Source organism: Chiloscyllium punctatum, chromosome 25, assembly GCF_047496795.1.
Source record: "Chiloscyllium punctatum isolate Juve2018m chromosome 25, sChiPun1.3, whole genome shotgun sequence".
NCBI classification, from domain to species: Eukaryota; Metazoa; Chordata; class Chondrichthyes; order Orectolobiformes; family Hemiscylliidae; genus Chiloscyllium; species Chiloscyllium punctatum.
Genome location: NC_092763.1, coordinates 61503129 through 61516130, shown reverse-complemented (window position 1 = coordinate 61516130; position 13002 = coordinate 61503129).

The following is a 13002-nucleotide window of genomic DNA, read 5'->3' as shown; positions in this document are numbered from 1 at the left end:
TATCATGGTCATTCTTGCTCCTGAAAAGTGCCCAGTTTATCTCAGATCTCAAACATTTGAGCAATAGGTGAAGCTACCTGCTTAGATAGCTACTACGCACTATCATTAAGTGTGGTGTTTACATAAATGTGACTTTGCATAAGTGAGTAATGTTGTATATGAATTTCAGTGCCAGGGTGATGCCATACTTGTAGGCCAGACATCCCAAAGACTGGTGGATAGTATCAAAGAACATATCTCTTTTTAAGTCTGTACAAGCAAAATGAAGGTTGACAGGTGACTTAATTGAGACATACAAGATGATCCGAGGGTTAGATAGGGTGGACAGTGAGAGTCTTTTTCCTCAGATGGAGATGGCTAGCATGGGGGAACATAGCTTTAAACTGAGGGGTGATAGATGTAGGGCAGATGTCAGAGGTAGGTTCTTTACTTAGAGAGTAGTAAGGGCATAGAATGCCCTGCCTGCAATAGTAGTAGACTCGCCAACTTTAATGGCATTTAAATGGGCATTGGATAAACATATGAATGATAATAGAATAGTGTAGGCTAGATGGGCTTCAGATTGGTTCCACAAGGGCCAAAGGGCCTGTATTGCGCTATAATGTTCTATGTTCTATGACTATACCAAACCAGATCAGACTTACAAAACATCCAACACACTGTCCAATATTTGATATGATTCTGCAATTGGACAACATTTAAGTTCCTAGGCGTACAAAACATTACATTGATAGCCAGTTTAGGTTTTCAGTCAGGCTCGCAGTGTGACACAATTCCATGTACTAGAAGCTACATAGATGGGGCACTATTCTTTGCTGTTTGAATGAACATATGAACATATTGTGCCTCTTTTAGCTTAATAGAATAGGTTACAGTGATTTGTTGGCTCATTTTCAAGGCAGTGCCCTGACCAATCTGAATCAACTAGATTTAATATCTAAACAAAGACTGGCAGTTACTGTCAATCATCATTAACTGCTGCATTCTCCATGCCAATGCCTCTACTAATCAGAGTCTATTGGCCATCCAATTAGCACTCTCCTGTCACACAGCACAAATGTTGATACTGCATTGATATTCAAGCCACTTCTCCTGATGAATTCAAGACAAAAACGTTAACAAAATGTATGGTTTTGCAGCAATACTTAGATTCTGTACTACCAAATAAATTATTGTATCTTTCTATATGCTAATGTAAAACTCCAGTTAAAGCTCAGCACTGGTGTACAATTAAACACAATGAATATTTTACGATTGGATATAAAATAAAATACATTTTGAGACTCTCACAACCAGTTTGGCAGCCTGAAAAGCTAATCTGCAACAACTGACTTTGATAAAATCATGGATCGTTCAGACCAATCAGTGATTACTTTCTCTCTTTGAAAGATCTATCCAACCAGTCTCACTTGCACCACTATTTCACCATTATCCTGGAATTGATACTTTTCAAGTACATATTCAATTCCCCTTAAATGTTACTGTCAAATTTGCTTCCATCAAACTTTTGGACAGTGTATTCACAATCATAACTACTCTGAGCTTTAATAAAATCCTCATCTACCTCTTCAAGATCTTTATGCCAATTTCCAAAATCTATATCTCTAGTTACTGACTCTCTTGTCACCAGAAATATTTCTTCTTACTTAATCCAAAAAAAATCCTTCCATATGAAAAGTCTGCAGTAATAGCATTATTCACTGTAAATGCTGGGGATGAGCTGAGGGACTGTAAGGTTAAAATGTTTCTCTGCTTTTCTTTACAATAGGAATTTGAGACATGGGAATTTGATATGATTATGCCAGAGGAAGAAAAATGCTTTGAAAATTGTCTAGATTTCAAGTAAGAATTTTGCACTAAGATCCAACTAGAAACATTCTTGTTTCCATTCATCTAAATGTTCAAAGAAAGCAATGGAAAATAAAACTTGAGTCTTGCTGGGCTAGAGCTTTAAAAATTAAATGCAAGTTATATGTCATTGATCTATCAATAACATAATCAATTGTTAGCTCAGTTGGATGGAAGGCTGCTTTGTGATGCTAACAGTGTATGTTCAATTCCTTCATTGGTTCAGGTTATCAGAAAGGATTCTCGTTCTCAACCTTGCCTGAGGAGTGATAATTGTCAGGTTAAACCATTGCCAGTTTGCTCTCTACAGGTATTTGGTGACTTTCTGATTACTTCATTAATATTAAAAAACAGAGACCGACTAATGGATTTTAACTGATTGGATTGCCAAATAGCTCGCTCTGGAGGAATATCAATTACTGTGGTCTTCTTTTGAATGATGTGCAGCACGTTCTTTTGAGAGAAAATAATGTTATGACTGAAACAAAGATCTGAGAATTTTTGAATGGTTAGCTGGCAGAATGTATTTTCTTTCTGACCTGGGGCTGAGTGTGAAAGGTGGTAAATACAGAGGGAAATTAGAAGGAAGAGCTATGGCAAGGTGAGCAATCTATACTTGACAAATGGGGAATTGGAAATTATATGGATGTAGATCATTTTCCAAGCCTCTTGTTTGCTGTTTCAGACCTAGTATGGTGAACAAGAGTAGATAATAATGCATGGTTGGAAACAATGGATACTGCAAAGACTATGGGCCCTGACAACATTCCGGCTATAGTACTGAAGACTTGTGCTCCAGAATTCACCAGTCCCCTAGCTAAACTGTTTCAACAATGTGGAAAATTGCCCAGGTATGTTCTGTGCATAAAGGGCAAACAGAACCCAGCCAATCACTGCCCATTTAGTCTACTCTTGATCATCAGGAAAGTGATGGATGGTGTCATCACAGTGCTATCAAGCAGCAGCTACTCAGTAATAGCCTGTTCACTGACACACAGTTTTGGTTCTGCCAGGGCCAGTTAGCTCCTGACCTCATTACAGCCTTGATTCAAACATGGACTAAAGTGCTGAATTCCAGAGGTGAGATGAGAGTAATAGCCCTTGACATCAAGGTAGACAAACAGGAGGTTGGAAGAACACAGTAAACCAGGCAGCAATAGGAGTTGGAGAATCGATGTTTCAGGTATAACCCTGAAGGAGGGCTATATCCAAAATGTCGACTTCTCTATTTCCTAATACTGCCTGGCTTGCTGTGTTCTTCCAGCCTTCTGCTTGTCTATTTTGGATTCTAGCATCTGCAGTTTTTTTGTCTCTTGACATCAAGGTTGTAATTGACCGAGTGTGGAATCAAAGAGCCCGAGCAAAACTGAAATCAATGGGTATCGGGGCCGTTGGAGACATACCTGACACATTGGAAGATAGTCATGGTTATTGGAGGTCAGTCATCTCAGCAGAGGCGACTGCAGGAGTTCCTCATTGTAGTGTCCCAGGCCCAACTACCTTCAACTGCTTCATCAATTACCTTCCCTCAGGTCAGAAGTAGAGATGTTCATTGATGATCGCATAATATTCAGCACTATTCACAACTCCTCAGACACTGAAGCAGTCCATGTTCAAATGCTACTAGATCTGGATAATATTCAGGTTTGAGCTGACAAGTGGCAAGTAACATTCACGCCACACAAATGCCAGGCTATGACCATCACCAATAAGAGATAATCTAAGCACTCCCCTTTGATATTCAATGATGTGACCATCACAGAATCCCCCACTATCAAAATCCTGGAGGTCATCATTGACGAAAAGCTCAAGTGAACACACCACATGAACATAGTGGCTACAAGAGCAAGTCAGAGACTAGGAATATTGCATCGAGTAACTCACTTCCAGACTCCCCAAAGCCTATCGAACATCTACAAGGCACAATTTAGGATGTAATGAAATACTCTCCACTTGCCTGGATAAGTGCAGTCCCACCAACACTTAAGAAGCTTGACACCGTCCAGGACAAAGCAGCTTGCTTGATTGGTATTACATTCACAAGCATCCATTTCCTCCTCCACTGACATTCAGCAGCAGCAATGCTGAAATTCACCAAAGATGCATTGCAGAAATTCACCAAACATCCTCAGACAGCACCTTCGAAATGCACAACCACTTTCATCTAGAAGGAGGAACCTCAATTATCCGAATATCAATTGTCCGAATAGAGATCTCAAGGTCCTGATAGAAACATAGAACATAGAACATAGAACATAGAAGAATACAGCACAGTACAGGCCCTTCAGCCCTCGATGTTGCGCCGATCAAAGCCCACCTAACCTACACTAGCCCACTATCCTCCATATACCTATCCAATGCCCGCTTAAATACCCATAAAGAGGGAGAGTCCACTACTGCTACTGGCAGGGCATTCCATGAACTTACGACTCACTGAGTGAAGAACCTACCCCTAACATCAGTCCTATATCTACCCCCCCTTAATTTAAAGCTATGCCCCCTTGTAATAGCTGACTCCATACGTGGAAAAAGGTTCTCACTGTCAACCCTATCTAACCCCCTAATCATCTTGTACACCTCTATCAAATCACCCCTAAACCTTCTTTTCTCCAATGAAAACAACCCCAAGTGCCTCAGCCTTTCCTCATAGGATTTTCCTACCATACCAGGCAACATCCTGGTAAACTTCCTCTGCACCCGTTCCAGTGCCTCCACATCCTTCCTATAGTATGGCGACCAAAACTGCACACAATATTCCAGATGCGGCCGCACCAGAGTCTTATACAACTGCAGCATGACCTCAGGACTCCGGAACTCAATTCCTCTACCAATAAAAGCCAGTACGCCATATGCCTTCTTCACTGCACTATTTACCTGGGTGGCAACTTTCAGAGATCTGTGTACATGGACACCAAGATCCCTCTGCTCTTCCACACTACCAAGTAGTCTACCATTAGCCCAGTAATCCATCTTTTTATTACTCTTACCAAAGTGAATCACTTCACACTTAGCTACATTGAACTCCATTTGCCACCTTTCTGCCCAGCTCTGCAGCTTCTCTATATCCCGCTGTAACCTGCCATATCCTTCCTCACTGTCTACAACTCCTCCGACTTTTGTATCATCCGCAAACTTGCTCACCCAACCTTCTAACCCTTCCTCCAGGTCATTTATAAAAATGACAAACAGCAATGGTCCCAAAACAGATCCTTGCGGAACACCGCTAGTGACGGCACTCCAAGATGAATCTTTGCCATCAACTACTACCCTCTGTCTTCTTCCAGAGAGCCAATTCCTAATCCAAACCTCCAACTCACCCTCAATGCCAAATCTCTGTATTTTCTGCAGTAGCCTACCATGGGGGACCTTATCAAACGCCTTACTAAAATCCATATATACCACATCTACCGCTTTCCCCTCATCTACCTCCTTAGTCACCTTCTCAAAGAATTCAAAAAGGTTTGTGAGGCACGACCTGCCCTTCACAAAACCATGCTGACTATCCTTGATCACATCATTCTTATCCAGATGTGCATAAATCCTATCCCTTACAATTCTCTCTAAGACTTTGCCCACAACAGAAGTGAGACTCACTGGCCTATAGTTACTAGGATTATCCCTACTCCCCTTCTTGAACAAGGGAACCACGTTTGCTAGCCTCCAGTCCTCTGGCACTACTCCTGTCGACAAAGAGGACACAAAAATCAAGGCCAATGGCTCTGCAATCTCCTCCCTTGCTTCCCAGAGAATCCTAGGATAAATGCCATCAGGCCCAGGGGACTTATCTATTTTCACCCTTGCCAGAATTTCCAGAATTGCCAGAATTTGCCAGAAACATTACGTCAAAGACGTGTTTCCAACAGTGATTGTGTCTTTTGTTTACAGTGATTAGAAGTGAACTCGGCTCACTGAAATGCTGCTGAGAACAATCCTGGACATTGATGGGAGCCCAGGCACCGTCTCTAAATGATTGACCTCCCCCCTTCTCTCTCTCTATCCCCACACTTTCCCTGGGGTTCTACACCAGAGTGTACCCTAAACCCCCCCTTCCCCAGATAATCTCTCCAACATTGTCCTATACAGGGCAATGGTGGAACCTGTCAAAATGTTGTAGTAATAAGTTTTGTGTGTGGCTGTGTGTGTGTGCTATTTGGAGATTCACTCCCCAAAAGGCAGCAGCAGCAGTCTTATGGTTGGTGTCCAGTCCGGCTGCCCTGGAGAGGGGGAGGGGGCGGATGAGATGGGGGGGGCACGGTTAGGAGGGCGGTCGCACGGGGAGGGGTGTGGGAGTGGGGGGGGGTTGGACGGGGTTGGGGGTGGACTGGGGCGGGAGGGAAGGGGGCGGTGTTGGACAAAGTTGGGGGGAGGGCAGGGGTGTGGGGGTGGAGGCAGAGAGGGGGCAGTGTTGGACAGGGTTGGGGGGGGGCGCAGTGTGCTGCTGCCTCATCTCCTGAACAGGGAGCATACTTAACAGAAAGCTCCGAGCCCCAGAGGAAAAGCATTGAATCAATTATGTAAATAATCAATTATCTGAATGAAATAGATTCCGCCCATCTAGTTTGGATAATCGAGGTTCCTCTGTATATGGGAACACCACCACCTACAGGTTCCCCTCCAAGCCACTCACCATCCTGACTTGGAAATATACTATTGTTCCTTCACTGTTTGCTGGGTCAAAATCCTGGAATTCCCTCCCTGAGGGCATTGTGGGTAAACTATCAGCAGATGGATTGCAGTCGTTCAAGAAGGTAGCTCACCACTACACTCTCAAGGGCAGCTAGGGATGGACAATTAATGCTGACCGGCCAGCCATGCCTACATCCCACAAATGAATTAAGAAAAAACAAACATGACACTTTAACCAGACATCTCCGTACTTTTAAAGCACATTATAATAAAAACAAAAGCTGTTTACTCATGCTTCAGGATGATTCCAAAAATATCAGTACCTCTACTTCCTTGTTGAAATTGACAGTATTGATGTGCTAACTGATATGATAAATATCAGTAGAATAATTTCAACAATGGGCATTGTGTGGGAACCCAGGGCTCCATTTGTGAACTTGACAACACCATACTTTACAGCTGGTCCCTTGGTAGTTTTAGCTGAACTTAAGTTTTCCAAGCCTAGGGCATTGAGTAACATCTGATGGTATAGTCATTCCAGGGTTACAATTTCAAGGTTGATTCTTTGCTGTCAGTGTCATTCTTGAGTTTGTCACCAAAAGGTTCTCAACAGTAGATCAAGATACATGCTTTCTGGTGTGACCTCTCCTTTATACAACCTGTAATGAATGGCACACTGAAACACATGTCAAAGAAATGCATTGTTGCACCTTTTGCCAATTTTCCATTGCTGGTGTACTGTATATGTTTCTCAAATCTGAACCAGTAAGGAATTAATTGGAAGGCAAATTTCCATTCACCCCTTCCTCATGACAGTCATTTTAAAGACTGTCGTCAACCATTTTTGTTAACAAAAAGTGCATATTGAACTGAAAACTAACTGAGTGCTGTTGTGCGATTGTTCTTGAATGACTTTACATATGTCACTTATTTTATCCTGAGAAGGAAAATTAACCTGAACCTCATTGCTTTACAACAAGCAATTACCAGGGAGATTGATGAAAGCTCTTCCAAATCAAGGACCAAACTTTACCCCCAGGCTAATTGCGCAAATGTGTCTTTTGTTTGAAAAGTTATGGTTCTATCTGAAGTGGGTCTGGACAGCAGCAGATTATAATGGCAAAAGTAAGCAAAACTTTATTCAAATTTGCTAATTCTGCTCTGCCTGAACTGGAGTGATACACACTGATGCAAGGGGGAAAAAAGTAAAGGAATGTTCTATTCTCAGTAACATCACACTTCATTTGATGAACACAAAACAAGGCAAAAAAACTGTCAAATGTTTTGATGCTATATTTCTTTATGAAATTTCTATTCTATCCAATTGATTAAATAGCATTTCACTGAATATTTCAGAGCAGTTTCAGTCTTTTCCACTTGGTGTCACAATTGTGCAGAATTGGCCCTATTTCCCTCACAAATCGTTTCTTAGTCAATGACCCTTGCCTTCGGATACTGGATTGAATTGAATTTTATGTTATTTATTCCATTCCCATAGCGTGTGTCATCTTTGGGTTCAGTCTAGAAATAAAAAAAATCAAACATTAAGAATAAAACCAAGACTAAAAATGCAAATTATATAGCAGGTCTCAAATTCCACAAAAAGAGAAAACAGGGGATTATATAATCATCAGCAATTGAATGACACCAGCCACAACCATACATTACACTTACATTGCCCACAGACTTTTTATGGGCTTTTGCACTACTAGTGCCCTGTATGCACAGGCTGGGACAAGGCAAACAAGTGTGTATCAAGAAGATAAATAACTGATTAATTTGTTGATGCTGCAGCATGAATATTTGAAAACTCCCTGTCTAATCTCCCATGGGCAGCTCTTGGAAGGTCAGAGAATAGAAATGTAAGTTCTCAGCATTACTGCCTTTATCTGAGTGAACTGGAAAGGTGATTGCAATCAACATTTTCAGAACAGCAACTAACAAACCGTCATTATGCCTGTGGAACTACACATTATGAAAACTATTTAAATAATCTCGTCAGATTTAATTTTTCTTTTATTTATTCTTTAACTGTGTTTGTTTTTCAGACTTTTGTGTGATTGGAGTGGAAAAAAAAACAAGATTTCTGGGCTTATGGCACAGACCAATTAGATTACTTTATTGTTTAATTTTTGCTCTACTAAATTTACTGCCCTGTTAATAAATTGGTGTATCCTTCAGTTGAGATACAAACTGGTGTCAGGAATTGATTATGCATGGAGTGTGGGACTGGTTATTCAAAAGCCTGTTTATTGGGGTCAATTTTGAGGGACTTTGAAAGTTTTAATTTTACTGGGTTGCAAATTTAGATATAGAAAACTGATCTGGTTCAGCTTTCTATCTCCGCATCATAACATACCTATCTTGCCCCCTCATTCAGTGCTAGTCTGATTCTACCACTCACCATAACCAGATGTACTTGCCACTGTCTAGACATCCCAGTTTAGACGGACATCTATGGCAGTGGTGCCATCTTAGAAGACAGATGTTTCACTGGAGACGGGTTGGCTGGAGTGGTGCCAGCAGTGACTGCTGGTTCATAGCCCTGAGGCATGAACTCCTGGAATGGCTGCAGCGATGTTGGAGCAAGGACTCTTGGCTGCAATAGGCCCAGAATGGAGACTGCATTTGGGATCCTAGGCAATGAAGCTGAGCTCTATCTGAGTACATTTTAATCATTTGAAACTCAAAATAGTGCTGTATTGTGGAGACAGAACACTTTTCACTGTATCTTCCCAGATATATGTGGCAATAAATCATGCACTCATTCAGTTGTGTGTACCTGGTTGAGTGCTGTCAGTCCACTTTGTCCTTCACCGTCAATGCAGTGATGCAGCAACCTCAAATCAGTCTTCCTCAAAGCACAGAGGTGCCCATAGCAGCCAAATTCTGTAGGATTCTTAGGATTCTGCTAAATTCTGTAGGAATGACATGCCAAAGTTCCATACTGCAACATACTCCACCACCTTGGCAGATGACTTGACATGTATGGCAAGCTGCCTGTCGATGTATCTGTGCTAAGCAGGAAGAACAGCCGTTAAATTCTGCCTGAGGCACCATGTCACAAGGACGCAAGGCAATACATGAGATGCTAGGTAAGTTCTAGAGAGTGAGCAAACAGCCCATAGACGCAACCTGGTCCAACCTGATCTAGATGCCTGTCCCTGTGACCATAGGGTCTCTGCTACTGCATTTCAATGACAAGTTGCTGTGTGACCTAAAATGCAGCATAGAAGTACAGAAGCATATTGTAAGTGGACTGAGATGTGCCATGATGATGTTGAAAGGCTGGCATGTGTTGGATGCCATCTTTCATGGATGTGGGCTGTATGCGAACACTATCCTTGGAGAGTGTCTTGAGACATTTCTGCTGGTTTCCAAAATGGCAGGGCAGAGTGGCAGGCAATCAGCTGGAATCACCAGGTACACATTCAGACTTTCAGGTCAGGAACTCTCAGCATCTAGATTTTATCTGGAAAGTGATAGAATAGGAATCTGAATGCAAATGAGATGAGATTCAATGTTAATGAGGGTGATAATGAGCTTTCTTGTTCATAGGTATCTCGCTGCTTTCTTGCCAAGTTGTCTAACATCACCAATGTTCCTTAGATAAACCTTCCCCATCCAAGACCACTACCATCGAGAAAGACAAGGGCAGCAGATACGTAAGAACAATATTACCTGCAAGTTCCCCTCCAAGCCATTAAACATCCAGTATAGTCTAATATATTGCTGTCGAATTTAGTGTCATTGAGTCAAAATCCTTGAACTCCTACCTAACTTCATTGTGAGTCTATATATGCCAGATGGACTGTAGTAGGACTGTAGTGGCTGAAGAACAACTCAGGATGGGTATTAAATGCTGATTGAACAAGTGATCTCTAAGTTCCATGGAAGAATATTAGAAACAAAAGTTTTGACAATAGCAGCATGCTAAGGTCCCACATAAAACAAAGACATCATCTGGATTTGAGTGGGCTCCAATTGCCTAGTCACGTCATGTTAGAGAATTGGTGATGAAGACAGGGATGTGGACTAGGGGCTTCTAGCCAAGAATCTGTATGCATGTGATAGATATGTAAAGTTCATTTGACACCTGTGTTGGGCCAAAGGTGTCTTTAAACGCTGTCCTTGTGACTATTAGTTCTCTGCTGACCCCTAATCAGCTGGGTGGGAGAAAAGTTACTATAAAAATAGGGTCTCCCACTTTCTTCTGGCTGTGGAACCACACCCTGTGGGATCATCATCCAGCAAGAAGAACTGCAAGTGTATCATATGAGCCTAAAGATTTCAAATTGTCTTTCCTGGCCTCAGTGAGGACTGTTTTCCTGAGGAGAAAGGACTGAGGGAACCAGCAGGAGTTACACCTTTTACTGGAATGGAAATGTTGACAGTAACCCTCATGTCCATGAAGTGCCTTTCATCCAGAAAAGGATTATGAATGTGTTGCATGAAATCCATAATTGTATAATTGTAAGACTCATGACACTTCAACTAAAGCTCAAACATATTCAATATGCCCAATAAGCCACTACCATCAATAGTTAGGCCCCGATCCTTGAAGAGGTTAAGGAAATTGTGACATATTCAGAAATGGCCACCCCTAGTAATTTGTAGTATTTGTTATCTTTACCAGTTTGTGATAGTGAGTAAGGCATGTTTGAGATCCTCCTTTGTTTTTGCTTTGCCTTGGGCCTTTCTTGTGGTTTGTGGTAGAGGATGCACTACTGTTGAGTATTTATGGAAGAAGCACTGATTTTAGATAACAAGAAGGTTTATTGCATAACAACCATAAATAACTACATTCCGTCATGTAAAATTATTTGAACCTTAAGCAATGGACACGCATACATCTGTTCTCTCTGAAAGCTAAAGAAATGCCTTTGGCTCTATTCACATACTGCATGCAATCTGTCAAATGGATTGAGTTAATGTTACATAACAGTGGTTCCCTTCAGAACCATTACCTTAAAAACAAAACCATTCTACTCTGACCTTGATGAACCCTTCACTGCCATTCCAAAAGAAGAAAATTCTTCTTCAGGGGCTTTCAACCCAGTGGTTTTCATGACCCAGATGTCAGACGTAGAACCATTTTGAAAAACAGGATGAGAATAGCTGATGCAAATGGGAGCCTTCTGCTGACAAAATGTGCTGAGCAAAATCTTATTATAACAAACTTCTTCTTCCGCCAGAGGATCTTACCTTGACCACTCAAGTTAAGTCATTAAAGTACTTCTGGCAATGTAGTTATGTCCTAGTTCAGGACCCCTAGTGGTGACCTCCCAGTAATCTTACTTTGCATGTCCTGCATTAGTTCCCTCCATTCTCCTCTGTGTAAAGGAAACTCCTTGACCTCTATACCTTCTGTCTCATGATCCCTAATGGAAAACCATACTGATGCCTTTCATTGCTCAGTGAGTCAAACTAGTACGCTTCTACCTACCAATATACTCTGGACCTTCAGTGGAAGTGGTAAATGCAGGAGTGAATCACTCCAAAAAAATTACATCTAATCAAATGCTTGTGTGTTAGTCTCTGATGTCATTTTCAGTGTTTAAATGAGTGTAATCATCAACCAGCTTAAAGGTTACAAGCAGCTAAATTCAAAATTTTGAAGTAGACATTTCTTATTAGCATATCAACTATTTAGTTCCTTTTTCTTAGCTTTTCACCAAAAAAAAAGCACCGTGTCTCTTGTCAGTTCAGACAATGGAAATTATCATGTTATTAGACTACTTTCTAAGGGTTAAATTACTGTTCTGACTTTATGTTCATACGCAAATGATTCACAGCAGCAAAAACAGAAGCAAGCTATGATACAATGCAATTGAGTTGACCATTCAAAAGTGTCAATCATTTAGTGGCCTTCTTTCATAGAACATCTATAGAGGGTCATTTTTGTCTAAATAAAAATTATACCCACTGAGAAATTGTCATGAAGCATCAATTTTCCTTGCAATACTTCAGATACATGCTTCGTGATTTCTGTTTCTTATTGAATATTGGATCACAGAATTATGACTGTTAATCTCTTACATTAGAGTTGTAAGGGTTGATTATAGGATTTTCTTACTCTCAATATGTACACAAAAAATTGAAAAACATGAGAAGGTTATCAGGAAGATTTCCATTTTATGGAGAAAATCCCTTCAGTATATCATCCGTATGACTTGATGATGTTAAGCATCTATGTAACAATGGTATCTTACTGAATTTTCATGTTGTCAATCCTAACTCACAATTTAAAATTAAATGCCATTTGCTCAGTATGTATGAAACAAAAGACTGCATGCTTTCAATAGTTAAGTTACAGTCAATAATCTACGCACACCTGCTAAAATTGTTCAGGCACCTGTTGAAAATAACATTCATGTCTGTGCTGCTGATTTACAATTTAACTAGCTTCCTTCCTTCAAAGATAAACTTCAATTTTACTCATTCATAATGAAGTATCTCTGGAACCATCAAAAAACAGGAACTTGTATCTTTCAACTTCAAAACTATCTTACTGTTGGCATGACATTA